Source organism: Aotus nancymaae, unplaced genomic scaffold, assembly GCF_030222135.1.
Source record: "Aotus nancymaae isolate 86718 unplaced genomic scaffold, 86718_ANA_hifiasm-v0.15.2.pri h1tg000004l, whole genome shotgun sequence".
NCBI lineage: Eukaryota > Metazoa > Chordata > Mammalia > Primates > Aotidae > Aotus > Aotus nancymaae.
The window spans coordinates 62,050,740-62,063,928 of record NW_026988415.1 but is presented as its reverse complement, the minus strand read 5'-3'; the positions used below and the strand labels follow the sequence as shown (position 1 = coordinate 62,063,928).

Sequence of the window (13,189 nt, the reverse complement as noted above, 5' to 3'; positions counted from 1 at the left end):
AGCAGAGTTTCAGAATCAATTTACTCTCAGTGTTTAACAATACTCTTTCAGGCTGAAATGGCTAGAAAGGTAGGGGAGACAAAGCATCCGTCATTCCCCTTATTTATTTGGAATGGTCCAAGGTAGAGAAGACAGTAGGCATGTCCGCCAAACTATTTTCCCTCCTTGGTTCCCTGGGACCCAACATTTGTCAAAGGTTCTGCCCATGGATTCAGGTGAGACCTTCAGCCATGGGTCCAGAGGAGTTAAGTGGTGAAATTAGTTACACTTAGTCATGCAACTTTTTAGTCCTCCTTTGGTGATTTCCTTTTGAATCCCTAGACTTGTGTGACCTGTGTTGCTCCCCATTAGATATATCTCAGGAGAGACCATAACAATTGTTCTCCGTTGGTCAAGCTGTTTCCTTGATTAGTTTTAATGTGAGTACCTGGATGTTTCAGTTGAAGGTGCTGTATTTATTTTCCTATTCCATTTCTTCTTGTAAAAGCCATGCTCACTAGCTGCTTCTAGTTGACCATCTTGGCAAACTCCTTCCTGCAATTTACTCTTAAATGATTCAGAACAAGTGGGTGTTCACAGGTTCAAAGACATATATACATGGAGAATGAGAAAGATAAAGCAAACAAGTAAAATTTTAACATTTGAATCATCTAGATAAAGTGTATGTGGTACATTTTTGGAGAAATTTACAACATAATTCTGAAATTATTTTCATTTAAAAAGTTAAATGTAATAATGAACAATAATTTATTGTTAATATGTATTTCAAATTTTTTAATCACACATGAATTCACATGACATTTGGAGAGAAATGTATTATTCATTAAAATATGGTACAACAAAAAGAAGTGGTAGTAATTCTATTGTAACTTCAATTTTCTGGTCTTCCTTTTAAAATATGAAAGCAGTATAGTAAAACTTTCCCAAGTTGTATATAATAGTAAGGATAACAGTGATTTTCCATAATCATATCTGTTTTTAATACATAGTAACTCCATATGTAGTTATTACAAACTGCTAATAATGATTTTATAAACATATTGGAAATGGGATTTTTTGTTTTATTTCCTTCTTTTTCTTAGTAAAAATTTACCAAACATGCACCAACCACCCAAAAGTGTGTTAAATACAATTTGAGAAATGGAAAAAGGGTGCAAAAAAGTCACACAATGAATTGAGGGAAAAGAATGAAAGACTACAAAGTAAAGGTTATCGTTTGTGTGTGTGTGTGTGTAAATGTGTACAAGTGTATATGTGTGTATGTGTATACACACATATACTGTTGAAATAATTACTCATTTTCTAAATTAGAATATCAAGTTGTCACTACAGGAAAACGGCACTATCTTAAAATCTAAGAAGTAATTTGAAAAGTTAATTGGGGCAAAATAAATATCATATTTAGTTTACTACTTTTGAAAGTAATTTTGTATTTACTTTTCTATAAAGTGCTATGCATATTAAATACTGACTACATGAAAAGGCACTGTTTGGGCAACTTGGCAGACTTGATACACTGAAGCAGTTTACAGAAGTATTTTATTTTAATTATCTATGGTTTTTGATGGTGTTCCCTCTGAGGCAGACATCTCACTTTAGTGCATTTCAGGCATATGAAGTGCAAAGGGGGCTTATGAAGTCCAATCCATAGACAGGGAATAGCAACTATCTATTTTATTATAATTAAGTCATAACCATAAAGACAATTGCAAAGGAAGGTGCAAAAGTTCTGCAGCTCAGGGCAGTGGTAAAATAAGCACAAAATTTACATACATTTTTATGAGACTATTTACTCTTATTCATTAAGAACAAAAGTGCTTAGTATAACAACTAGTACAATCACCATGGACTAAGACAGAGATTAACTCTGACATCTTTGGCCTTTTTGAAAACAAATATATTTAAGCACTAAGTAAATTACTTTCCCTTTAAAGTTCCAAGGGTCTTGTTACAAGATCAAAAAATATATATTTGAAATTTTTCTTTATATGTGGATGCTGTAAATTTTTTTTGTTTGCTTTTTGAAGAGTATCTGAAAGTGAAGGTTGAGCTGCTTCCAAACAAGGATAAAGTGGCAGACTGAATTTAACACCTAAATTTAGATAAGAGTCGTAGCAAGATAGCAAAGAACATAAACCTTGTCTTTCTAGCTTTCTTTGCTCTTTTTTATGTCCATCTCTTATTCCTACTTTTTTCAGTATATTATATAGGACAGCTCTTTCATGCTTTTTAATGTGAATCTAAAGTCATTATTTTAAGTTTATTCTTACTCTGATGTACAAAATATGTTACTCTCTCCAGGCAATTTGTCTTTTACTAAACAAATGGTATTGTAAAAATAATTATGGAAGTCATCTGCATTGGGTTTTTTCTTTGCCACTTAATTAGTTTATGACTTTGGATATGGTCTCAGCCTCATGTGAAACTTGAACCACATTGGTTATTATCAGTGAAGATCATCATACCTCAATAAGGGAAGTCATATATAACAATGTTGGGGGTATAGTTTGCAAAAATCATGCAGGTAATTTGAAAAGCACAACCTCTAGGATCCACTTTTCTCTATACACATATATTTTCAGTTGAGAATCATTACACTAGAGAATCCTGAAGGCAGTTTTTCCACCAAATTTGTAGTCACTGATGTTTACTAATATTCATACAGTTGGGTGTCACTCAAATGCTGATTTGTGACACAAGAAAAATGCAGAAATACAAATAGGAGTGGTATTCCTATACGGGAGTCTTGAGTCTGTTCTGATGTATGAAAGCAATTATTCCATTCAGTATGCTATTTATTCAATTTGTTAATGGTAACAACAAACAATAAATATTATCAGTAACAAAATGATTGTCATACTTTTCACAGCTTATTGTGATTCACCAGTAAACACTAACAAAACTACTACCATTTAATTTATATGATTCTAAAATTCAATTAATCTCTAGGAGTAAGGTTTTTAATTTCCAGAATAGATCAAAAAGGAAAATATTTGGAAGCAGAGAGCTGACCTGGTGTATACTAAAGCACTCTACACTGGTACTCCCTGAATTGATGTTTGCATAAAATTTTCTATGGCTGTGTTGGAATAAGTTAATGAAGGTTTACATTTTATGATTCATGTGTTTTACGATTCTTCCTCTCCTTTCCTTGGTTTAAATTACATGTCTGTCATTTGTTAGTCTTGTGATTCTGAACAAATATCTTTACTCTTTTAACCTCAATTTCTCCACAGTAAAAATATGGAAAAATAATGTACATTTCATACAAAGTTGCTGTGAAGATTAAATGAGAATTAATTTGTACATACATCATAGACTCTAAATTTGAGGAGTTAAATTAAAGAAAATGTAAGCCTGGCAAGTAAGAAGTAAACTTTGGATGTCAATTCCAAGGAAGTAAGTGTTGGATATACCTAGGCAGGACCAGAATTCATCATCACCCTAAGTTAAGGCAATTCAGGCATGAAGATTGGCAGAAAACAATTGGCATCTACACAACTGATGTTTTTGATATATATATATATATATATACACACACACACACACACACAGATACACTGTTACACACACACTTAATCATGTATCACCTAATAAAGGCGATTCATTTTCAGAAAGGTGTTCTTTGGCAATGTTACCATTGTGCAAACATCGTAGACTACATTCAAACAAACCTAGATGGTATATCTTACTATATGCCTAGGCTACATTATATGGCCTATTATTTCTAAGCTACAAACCTCTACAGTGTATTACTATATTGAATACTGTAGTCAATGGTAACATAGTGGTAGGAATTGGTGTATCTAACAATATCTAAACATAGAAAGGTACAGTAAAATGTGGTATCATAATCTTATGGGACAACCATCATTTATGTGGTCCATGATTAACTAAAATGCAGTTGTTCAGAGTCACTCCGAAGTGGGGAAGTGGAGCAAGATCATTTACATCTAGAATGGACAAGTGTTGGACAGCCGAAATCAGTCTCCATGGAGATTATTTTTGATAACAGATTTCTTCTGGGGAATAGCTGAATGTGTGGTTTTATTTTTCAGAACTCTGCTTCAGCACAATGTGGAAAAAATAAGCAGCTATGGAAACTCATCTGATTCCAGATATGATGATGGAAGAGGGCCACCAGGAAACCCTCCCTGAAGAATGGGTAGAATCAATCATCTGCATGGTCCCAGTCCTCCTCTAATGGCTGGTGGATAAGGAAGGTAACTGTCTGCTCTAAGAAGCAGACAACTGGACATGAGCATTCATAGCAGAAGGAAACCATCAAGAAGTGGAAGGCTGACCATGCTGAGCAGTAGATAAATGTGTATGTCTAAACAAGACTGCTCTTTGTCCTCACAGATGAATAAGGTCATGCTGGGAATTCCCTCTTCAGGGAACTAGCCTGACTGACTTACAGTTCCATAAATGTACATGTTTGTCTCATTACCTTTTTGTATAGTTTATTAAAGTATTAATATAGTTTTAATAAGTAAAGTTTTAGGTTGCACAATGGACTCCTCATCTTTATATCAAATCAAGAAAAAACTGCATCTGAAGAAAATAAATAAAAGCCTGTTTAGCACTGTTCAAAATTGCAGTTATTCAGAGGATGACTGTGTATATATGAGGGCATTTATTAGGGAAATTAGCTCATGTCATTATAAAGTCTGAGGCCACCTGCAAGCTGGAGATTCCACAATGATGATGGCAGCTTAGTCTAAGTTCAAAAGCCTCAGTAACAGGAAATTCAATAGCACAGTTCTCAACCTGAGGCGGAAGGCCTGAGAATTACATGGGGGGAATGGGAATAGGAGCACTGGGGTAAGTCCTGGCATCCAAAGACCAGAGATCAGGGGGAATTATCATATTCAAGGGCAGAAGAAGAAAATGTCCTAGCTCAGGAGTGAGAAGGAGCTGCATTTTCTCTGTCTTTACATTCTATCCAGACACCCCACCAATTGGATGATGCCTGCCCACATTGAGGCCTAATCTTTCTGACTCAGTTTACCAATTCACAAGCCAATCTCCCCTGGAACATCCCCACAGACAAACCCAGAAATAATGCTTTACTACTCCTGTAGGTTTTCCTTAGTTCAGTCAGGTTGACACATAGAACTAACAATCACAAATCGATTTGCTGTCAACTTGGCACTCATAAGCATCCCATTAAGCCATACTTAATCTCCAAATAAAGACAATAACAGGGTATGAGTTCTGCCTAACATAATGCAAGTATCCTTTATACAATGGAAAATACATTAATTTATCCCACAGAAAAAGAGAAAAATTCCTTGGGTGATGTTTGCTTTCCCCTGCTATTCTATAATTTAAATACTGATATAAAGTCAACATATTTTATGTTACATGATAAAAAATAAAAACAAATATATTTGTTTAATGTGTGTGTATATATATCCACAAACATATTCTTAACAAAATAGAGAAGAACTATTCATGACAGTTATAGTCTTTGTTTCTACAACTTATCATCTGTTTGTGACTGGTATTTATTACTATCTTCTTCTACTACCCATTCTATATTCTGTTTGCCTTCAGCAAGCAACTCAGCTTGTCATGTTTCTTCACCTGGTGGGATAATCCAAATATTCAGACCTGAAGGGTCTGTGTCATTTTTATTATAGTCCTGCCAGTATTGGTTTGTTGTAATTTCCCATTGTCCTTAATCACAGAGCATGGTAATATTGAGAGACATCCTACTGTATCTTCTGTATTCCAAACATACTCTTCTTTACCTCTATTGTAAAGTATTTATTCAATTTTCCCTCAGTAGTCTGGAACAATAACACCAGCAACAATGTAACTTCCTTGTTAGCCTGTTGACTCGGGGTCATGAAAAACCCAAAGTGGCAGAGTGGCGGTCTCAATTTCCACTTCAATAAAATTATTGTTGTGCATCCTGGTGAAACCATTTCTCCCTTTAGAAATAAGACCTATCAGACAACAGAGTATATATAAATTCATAAGAACAGGAAGCAAAAAACTGTTAGTGGGTCACTTGAATTAATGGTGACTCATGCCATTTCAATTTCACTCCTTGATTTCAGAACCAGTGAATGCTATCTGTGAGAGAAACAATGCCGTCTATTGGATACTGTTTCTCAGCATATATAGACTTCTTCATCTCATTGTGCAAAGTACAACAAACTAGCTGGTGCTGAACTGCAACATCAAAAGGTCATTTCACCATTCTATCAAGTCAAAAGCTTAAGGATAATATGGAACATAGTAAGATGAGTCAATTCTAGAAACCTGCACCCACTGCCACACTTCTTTGGCTGTGAAGTGAGTTCCTTTGCTAGAAGAAATGTTGTGTAGACTACCATGACAGTGGATAAGGCATTTTGTACATCCATGGATAACAGTTTTGGCAGAAAAATTGCCTGAAAATTATGAAAATCTATATCCAGAGTAAGCGTCTATTCCAATAGGGCTAAAATATTTCTCCTTCCATAATAGAGATGGTCTAAGGTCATCAACCTTCAATTAGGCAGTTGGTTGATCACTCCAGGGTATGGTGCCATACTGAGGTTCTGTGCTGGTCTCTGCTGCTGAATGATTGGGCACACAGTGACGATTGTATTCAGGATGACCTTGGTGAGTAAAAGTTCATGTTTCTGAGCCCACGAATAACCTTAATTCCGGTCATCATGGCCACTTTTTTTAGGAGCCCATTGGGCAAGGACAAGGGTGACTGAGGAAAGAGACTTGCTAGTATTCACAGAATAATTTATCTTATCCATTTGATTATTAAAGTCCTCCTTTGCTGATGTCATCTACTGGTGGGCATGCACATGGCACACAAATATGTTTACATATTTTGCCCACTCAGAAGAGTATATTCTCATCTCTTCCCCAAAATTCTTTGTCACTAATTTTCCAATTATGTTCTTTACAAACACCCAACCATACAAACAATTGGGTACAAATGTATATAGTCACACTTCCGGCATTTCTCTCTTCAAACAACATGGACCACCTGATGTGCTCCCTGAAGTCCTGCCCATTGACAAGATATCTCTTCAAAACCATCCTTAATAGATGTCCCAGAAATGAACCATAGTGCTGCAGCTGTCCACTTTTGAGTGATGCTTTTATATCATGCAGAACCATCCATAAACCAGCTCCTAGTATCTTACTTCTTTGTCAACTGATAATAAGATACTCTCTATGAGGCCATAAGTGAAGGTTGAGACAAAGAACGCAGTGTAGTAGGAGTGTGAACCATAAATATTTGGGCCACTTCTTTATGCTACGTAGTTTAGTTGTGCTTTCAGGACCTGCTTGGGCATGATCATGTATGTACAATTTCCACATTATGATAGAGTGTTGCCGTGCACAATCAGTTTTATGGCTTGGTAGGGTCAGATAACACTCAATTAATGAAAGGCAGTTCAGGTTGCCTGGTAACGTGGTGGCCCATTGTTATGCAATCAATTTCTATGAAGGCCCGTTAGCAAGCTTAAAACCATCTCAAACAAAAGAATAATTATCTGTTAGTAATAGCAGAGTGCTTCACTAAAATTCTTAGGTCTCCCACTTCTATTCACCTGTAGAAGCCTAATAAAGGCTCCAATCAGCATTCCTATCTGCCAGTGGCATCCCAAGTACTGCTGAAGCATATAGCTCAAGTGTCAGAGCAGCTTGCACAACAGTCTGGGCCTGCTGCAGAGCCTTCTGTCTTGGGCTCCACTCAAAACTAGCAGCTTTATGGATCACTTGGTAGATGGACCAGAGTAACACACCCAAATGAGGAATGTATTCCCTCCAAAATACAAATAGACCTACTAAACAATGTGCCTGTTTCTTGGTTGTAGGAGGGTCCAGATGCAACAATTTATTATTGACCTTAGAAGAGATGTAGTGGCATGCCTAACACCACTGGACAATAAAACATTTAACTGAGATAGAAGGCCCCTGAATTTTAGTTAGATTTACAACCCTTTGACACACAAGTATCTTATCAATAGATACAGATTACTTGCTACTTTAAGCTCAATAGATTCAATCAGCCTAATGTTATTGATGTAATGGACCAGTGCGATATCTTGTGGAAGGTATAGGTGTTCGAGATCCCTGATAACTAAATTGTGACATAAGACTGAAGTGTTTTTATAACTCTACTGTAGGATAGGAAAGGTGTATCTTCGCCCTTGCCAGCTGAAAACAAACTTTATTTAGTGGATCTTGTAGACAGGTATGGAGAAAAAGGCACTTGCCAGATCAAAAGCTTCATGCCAGGTACCAGAAAATGTGTTAATTCACTTAAGCAATGAAGCCTCATTTGGTACAGCAGGTGCAATTGTAGTTACCACTTGTTGAAGCTTACATAATTCACTGTTATTCTCCAGAATTCTAGGGAAGTTAAATAGGGATGTGTTGGGAATCACCAGCCCTGTATCCCCAAATTGCTTTCATTTGGCCTTTTATATCATAATAGTCTTCATAGCACAGGTCACGTAAGCAATGTGGGTATTCTTCGAGTTGCTAAGTATCCCTATTCCAATTATGCATCTGGAACTGGGGAAATAACCTCGATATGGGTTCAGGGATCCACTGAATCCACTGTAAATCAGACAAGCTTTAAATAAAACTCCATTGATTACCTGACTTCCATAAAATCTTACTCTAAGTGGAGCACCACAGTGACATTTTGGTCTCCAAGAATCAGTCAGTTCAGAACTACCGTTCAGTGGTTTCTGAAATGTCTAATTTTTTCCCAATATACAGTTACTCCAGGAAAAGGCTGTAGGTCCCTTTGTGAAAAGGTAAGAGAAATATTAACAGTGCTGAATAAATTTTCCATAATGTGCCTTGATCCTTTCTGGAAGAGACCTGGTTACATCTTCATTTAAAGAATTCGGGACTGTAATCTGACTTAAGTCTGGGAATTAATTAAGGGACCATGATTCTTTATTTTTTATTCAAGTTAGGCTTTTGTTCACTTTATCTGAATGTTTTCTATGTATACAAATCAAGTAAAAATTTAATAGATCTTGTAGCTATTTTACTTCTAAGAAAACCATGATTAACAAGCCAATACCACAGATCTACACAAGTCAAACTATTCTGATTCTTGCTTTACTTCTTCTATCTATTATGATAAACACACCTGACATATTTTTGATGGTTAAATGGGGCCATATGGTTTCTGTCACCCCAGGATCAAATGATTTTCATGGCATTTAAGTTTTTCAATTAAATGACTGTGGCTCTCACAATAAGTCTGACCTATAAGAAGAGCAATTATGGAGATCTTCAGACATGCTAGGGATCCTCTCACAAATCTGTTTTTCAGAGCTTCGATGAAGGTTGTCTTCTGGATGCTTCAGGCATGGTGAGTACACTTTAAGTGACAAATCCACTCTAGCATTCCAGTCTTCCTAAGGTTTTGAATCCCTTCCTTTACATTAAATCAGGGATATCAGGCACCTACAACTTAATCACAGGGGTCATCTTTTGATTCATGTTTCAGCTAAGCTACTCAATGTTTGCTACATTTTTAACTCAATGAGGTGCAATACTAAATGAATAATCACTATGTGGTGGGCCCATATTAATAAATTCACCCTTATCCAACTTTATGTTTCTTTCGCCATTATCCCACACCCATGATATTTGTTCTCACATGGGTTTCCCCCACACTTATTCTTAAAAAATAAGTATTTCTTTCATAGGGTAGCACATCCCCTCATGGGTTACACTTTTTGCCTCATCTTTAAAGGCCTCCTTGGACATGAGTCTAGCTATGGGTCTACAAGCAAAGAGGAGTAGGTGGGGTTCCTGAGGAAAGTCAGCATTGTCTGACTGCCTCAGGAGATACTATTATCATTTTCTCAAGCAATGTAGAGTTAATCCTTGAGACAGAAATGTAAAGGCCTATATTACTGTGGGTGATGATGCTGCTGCCACTGTGAATGGGGGTAAGGGTGGGTAGGTCACTGACAAATAAGACTAATAAGAATTTAGGAACTCAATGTTCCTAGCCTCGTCAGGATTTTCTGCATGCCCCTAACCCAACTTGCAGGATCTAATTTTCCCCCACAATATAGAACTTCACTTTAAAGTAGACACTCTGGGAGACTGAGAATTCAACTTCTATTGTAATTGAGCTAATTGCATGATAAAAGCTTGAGTGTGATTTTCAACAAATTTATTTTGGTGGCTCCGGGAGACAAGATACTCTCTCAGGACACATTTTGACACCTTGGGGTAGGTATTTATACAAAACTGGAGTCTGAGATTTGAATCCCCAAGTTTATCCTTTTCTATCATCACTTTGTTCAGTGACACTAGAAGCAACTCACCAACATCACTATATTTTGTGGCTTTTCATTAATGTTCAGAAGTTTCATATATCAAGTTACCAAATTCCTTGCCTTTTGTAAGTTGTTTCTTAGGATTATCAACTGCAGATAGTTTGTATGTCTTATAAACAATTTATAACATAGACTATCAATGTCCTCTGAGTCTATTCTTAAAAGAAGAATTGCTAACATTTAGATCTAATCCAATTAGAAAGCCAATTCCAGAAACACAAAAAACAATTCTTAAAAAAATTTCCTAAAAATTTTTCTCTTTAGAACCATTCCTTGGACCAAAATCTGTATTCAGGAAGGTACTCTAGAGAGACAGAACCAATAGTAGATACGCGCGCACACACACACACACACACACACACACACACACACACACGAGGATCTTTATTAGGAGACTTAACTGATGTAATTATGGAGATTGAGAAGTCCATGTCAGGCTATTTGCAAGCTGAAAAGAGTTGGGCACCAGTAGCATGGCTCAGTCTAAATATGATGATAAAAGAAAAGTAGCTCAGAGCAGTCTGAGCTGTATGAAATATGCAAGAATTATCAGACAAATAGACATGAATATGGGACTTCAGTCATGAACCATAAACTCATGCCTGGAGAAAATTGTTTAAAGGCATTTTTGTTCCTGACCAACTTCCTCAACCATTGACTTCACATTTCTTAATTTGTGATGCTAAGAATAATGTATAGACAATCATCAATAGCTTAACACAAAGTCTTGAAGAGCAAATTTAGAAATTGCCTTTTTTTTTCTTTAAAAATGCACTTGTAAGTGCTGTGAACTGGAATACATATTCACGGCAACCTGAGTTAATAATCCCAGGGGGCCATCCTCAAGATTTTAGTTTAAATAAACTCTGTACTCAATCATATTTTCTGAATCTCATTATTTAAGGTTAATATTTTGGCTACCATAAAGAGACCCAAAGTGAGTCTCCAGTGATTTCCACCACTTCACAGACAATCAGAGCTTTTGTATCAGCACAGTAGACTTTCAATCATCAAACTCATCAAAGTCAGCAGGGATCTCTAACTGACTTTAAAGCCCTCTATTGATTTGCCTCCTTCTGAAGTTGGAACTTCGGACTTTTAGCCATATGCATTCCTAACCTGATATGTTTATAATTGAAGCTCTATTGTAAGGTACAAGTTTCATTTGTTATTGTTGAGATTATACTGATCACAGATTTGTGATTTCACTTTTCTCTGAGGTTAAGGTTTTGTTTTGAACGGTTCGTTAGAGTTTTTAAACTTTCTCCACCTGAAATTTGGTCAAAAAAGGAAAAAAAGATTAGATCTTGAAGTTTGGTTCGATTCACAAGTCTAAAACTTTCTTCTTGAGTGATCAAAATAATAAAAGACTCTATGAGGTTCATGAGATGTTTTGTCATTCAGAAACGAAAATTTCCAGTTAATTGGCTTAAAGAAAAACTAAGCTTTTAAATATGTTAACAGAAAAATAGAAACTAATTTAAATGGACTTCAGTTCACATGACTTGCATAAATCTTTAGTAGATAAGACTATTTTAATGTTTCTGGTTTAATGAAAACAATTGTGTCTTCTGATCAACACAATACCTGTGTATTTTACTTCAGAGTTCTTACCTAAGGGTGACTTTATCATTTACATGCTATATAAATGATTGGCAAACAGGTAACTTGAGAGAGATGACACTGTCAATGAAAACAGTCACACTCAGTAAAAAAGATGAAATGAATATTTTGAGCCAAATATGAGTAACCAATGGCCCATGACACAGCCCTCAAAAAATCCTAAAAATATGTGCCCAAGATGATCAGCCTACAACTTGACTTTGAGAACCCTGATAATCTGAGGCAGGTGCCATTTAATTTAGAAAGTTTATTTGCCAAGGTTGAGGATGCATGCCCATGACACAGCCTCAGGAAGTCCTGACAACATATGCCCAAAGTTGTCAGAGCACAGTTTAATTTTAAACATTCTAGGGAGACATGATACATCACTCAACATACACAAGATAAACATTGCTTCAGTCTGGAACGATGGGACAACTTGAAGCAAAGGCAAGAAGACACAAAGTGGGAAGGTGGCTTCCAGGTCATAGGTGGATAAGAGACAAATTGTTGCATTCTTTTGTGTTTCTTATTAGCCTCTAAAAAGAAGGTAATCATATATGCATTTATCTAAGTGAGCAAAGAGATTATGGAATAGAATGGGAGCTGGTTTGGCCCTAAGCAGTTCTCATCTTGAGTTTTCCCTTTAGCTTAGTGATTTTGAGGCCCCAAGATCTATTTTCCTTTCGCATTTCCCCCCTTTTCTTTAAAATCTTTTGGAGAAAGCATTTTAGAAGAAAATGTGTCTCTTGTCTTAGGTTATATCTGATCTCTTATGGCTAGAGTGCTTTATTCCTAGATGGATAGGTTCAAAGTTATTAGGAAAGCTCATTTTTTGCAGGTTGGGAAGTCTCATGTCCTACGTAGAGAAAATAGGGGGGGATAAGGCAGAAAAGCAACAACAACAACAACAAAAAAAACAAAAACAAAAGAAGAACCCTTGAAAATTGATACAGGCTACATTACTCTGAAGTCCATACATCAGTATGCAGGAATGAAAATAGCTTATGTATGTAAATAAGTTTCTACTATATTCTTCTGAAGTGTAACTTGTCCAGCTTTAGTTGACAGGGGTTTACAAAGGCACAGCTTAATTTTCGGTGATTTCAAATTAGGAAAATGGAGGAAAAAAGGAATAGAAGAAAGAAAAAAATGAAAATATTAGAGACATAGCCAAGAAAAAATTAGAAGTCAGCCTAAACTGTAGAAAATAATAAAAATTAAAAAAAAAATTAGGCAAAATTAGA

General features: G+C 36.0%; 1 pseudogene; it reads left to right on the top strand.

Annotated features, from left to right (window-relative positions):
• Positions 1-4,227, top strand: part of LOC105729862 (selenoprotein K-like) — a 41,838-nt pseudogene extending 37,611 nt beyond the window's left edge.
• Positions 4,228-13,189: the final 8,962 nt, after the last annotated feature.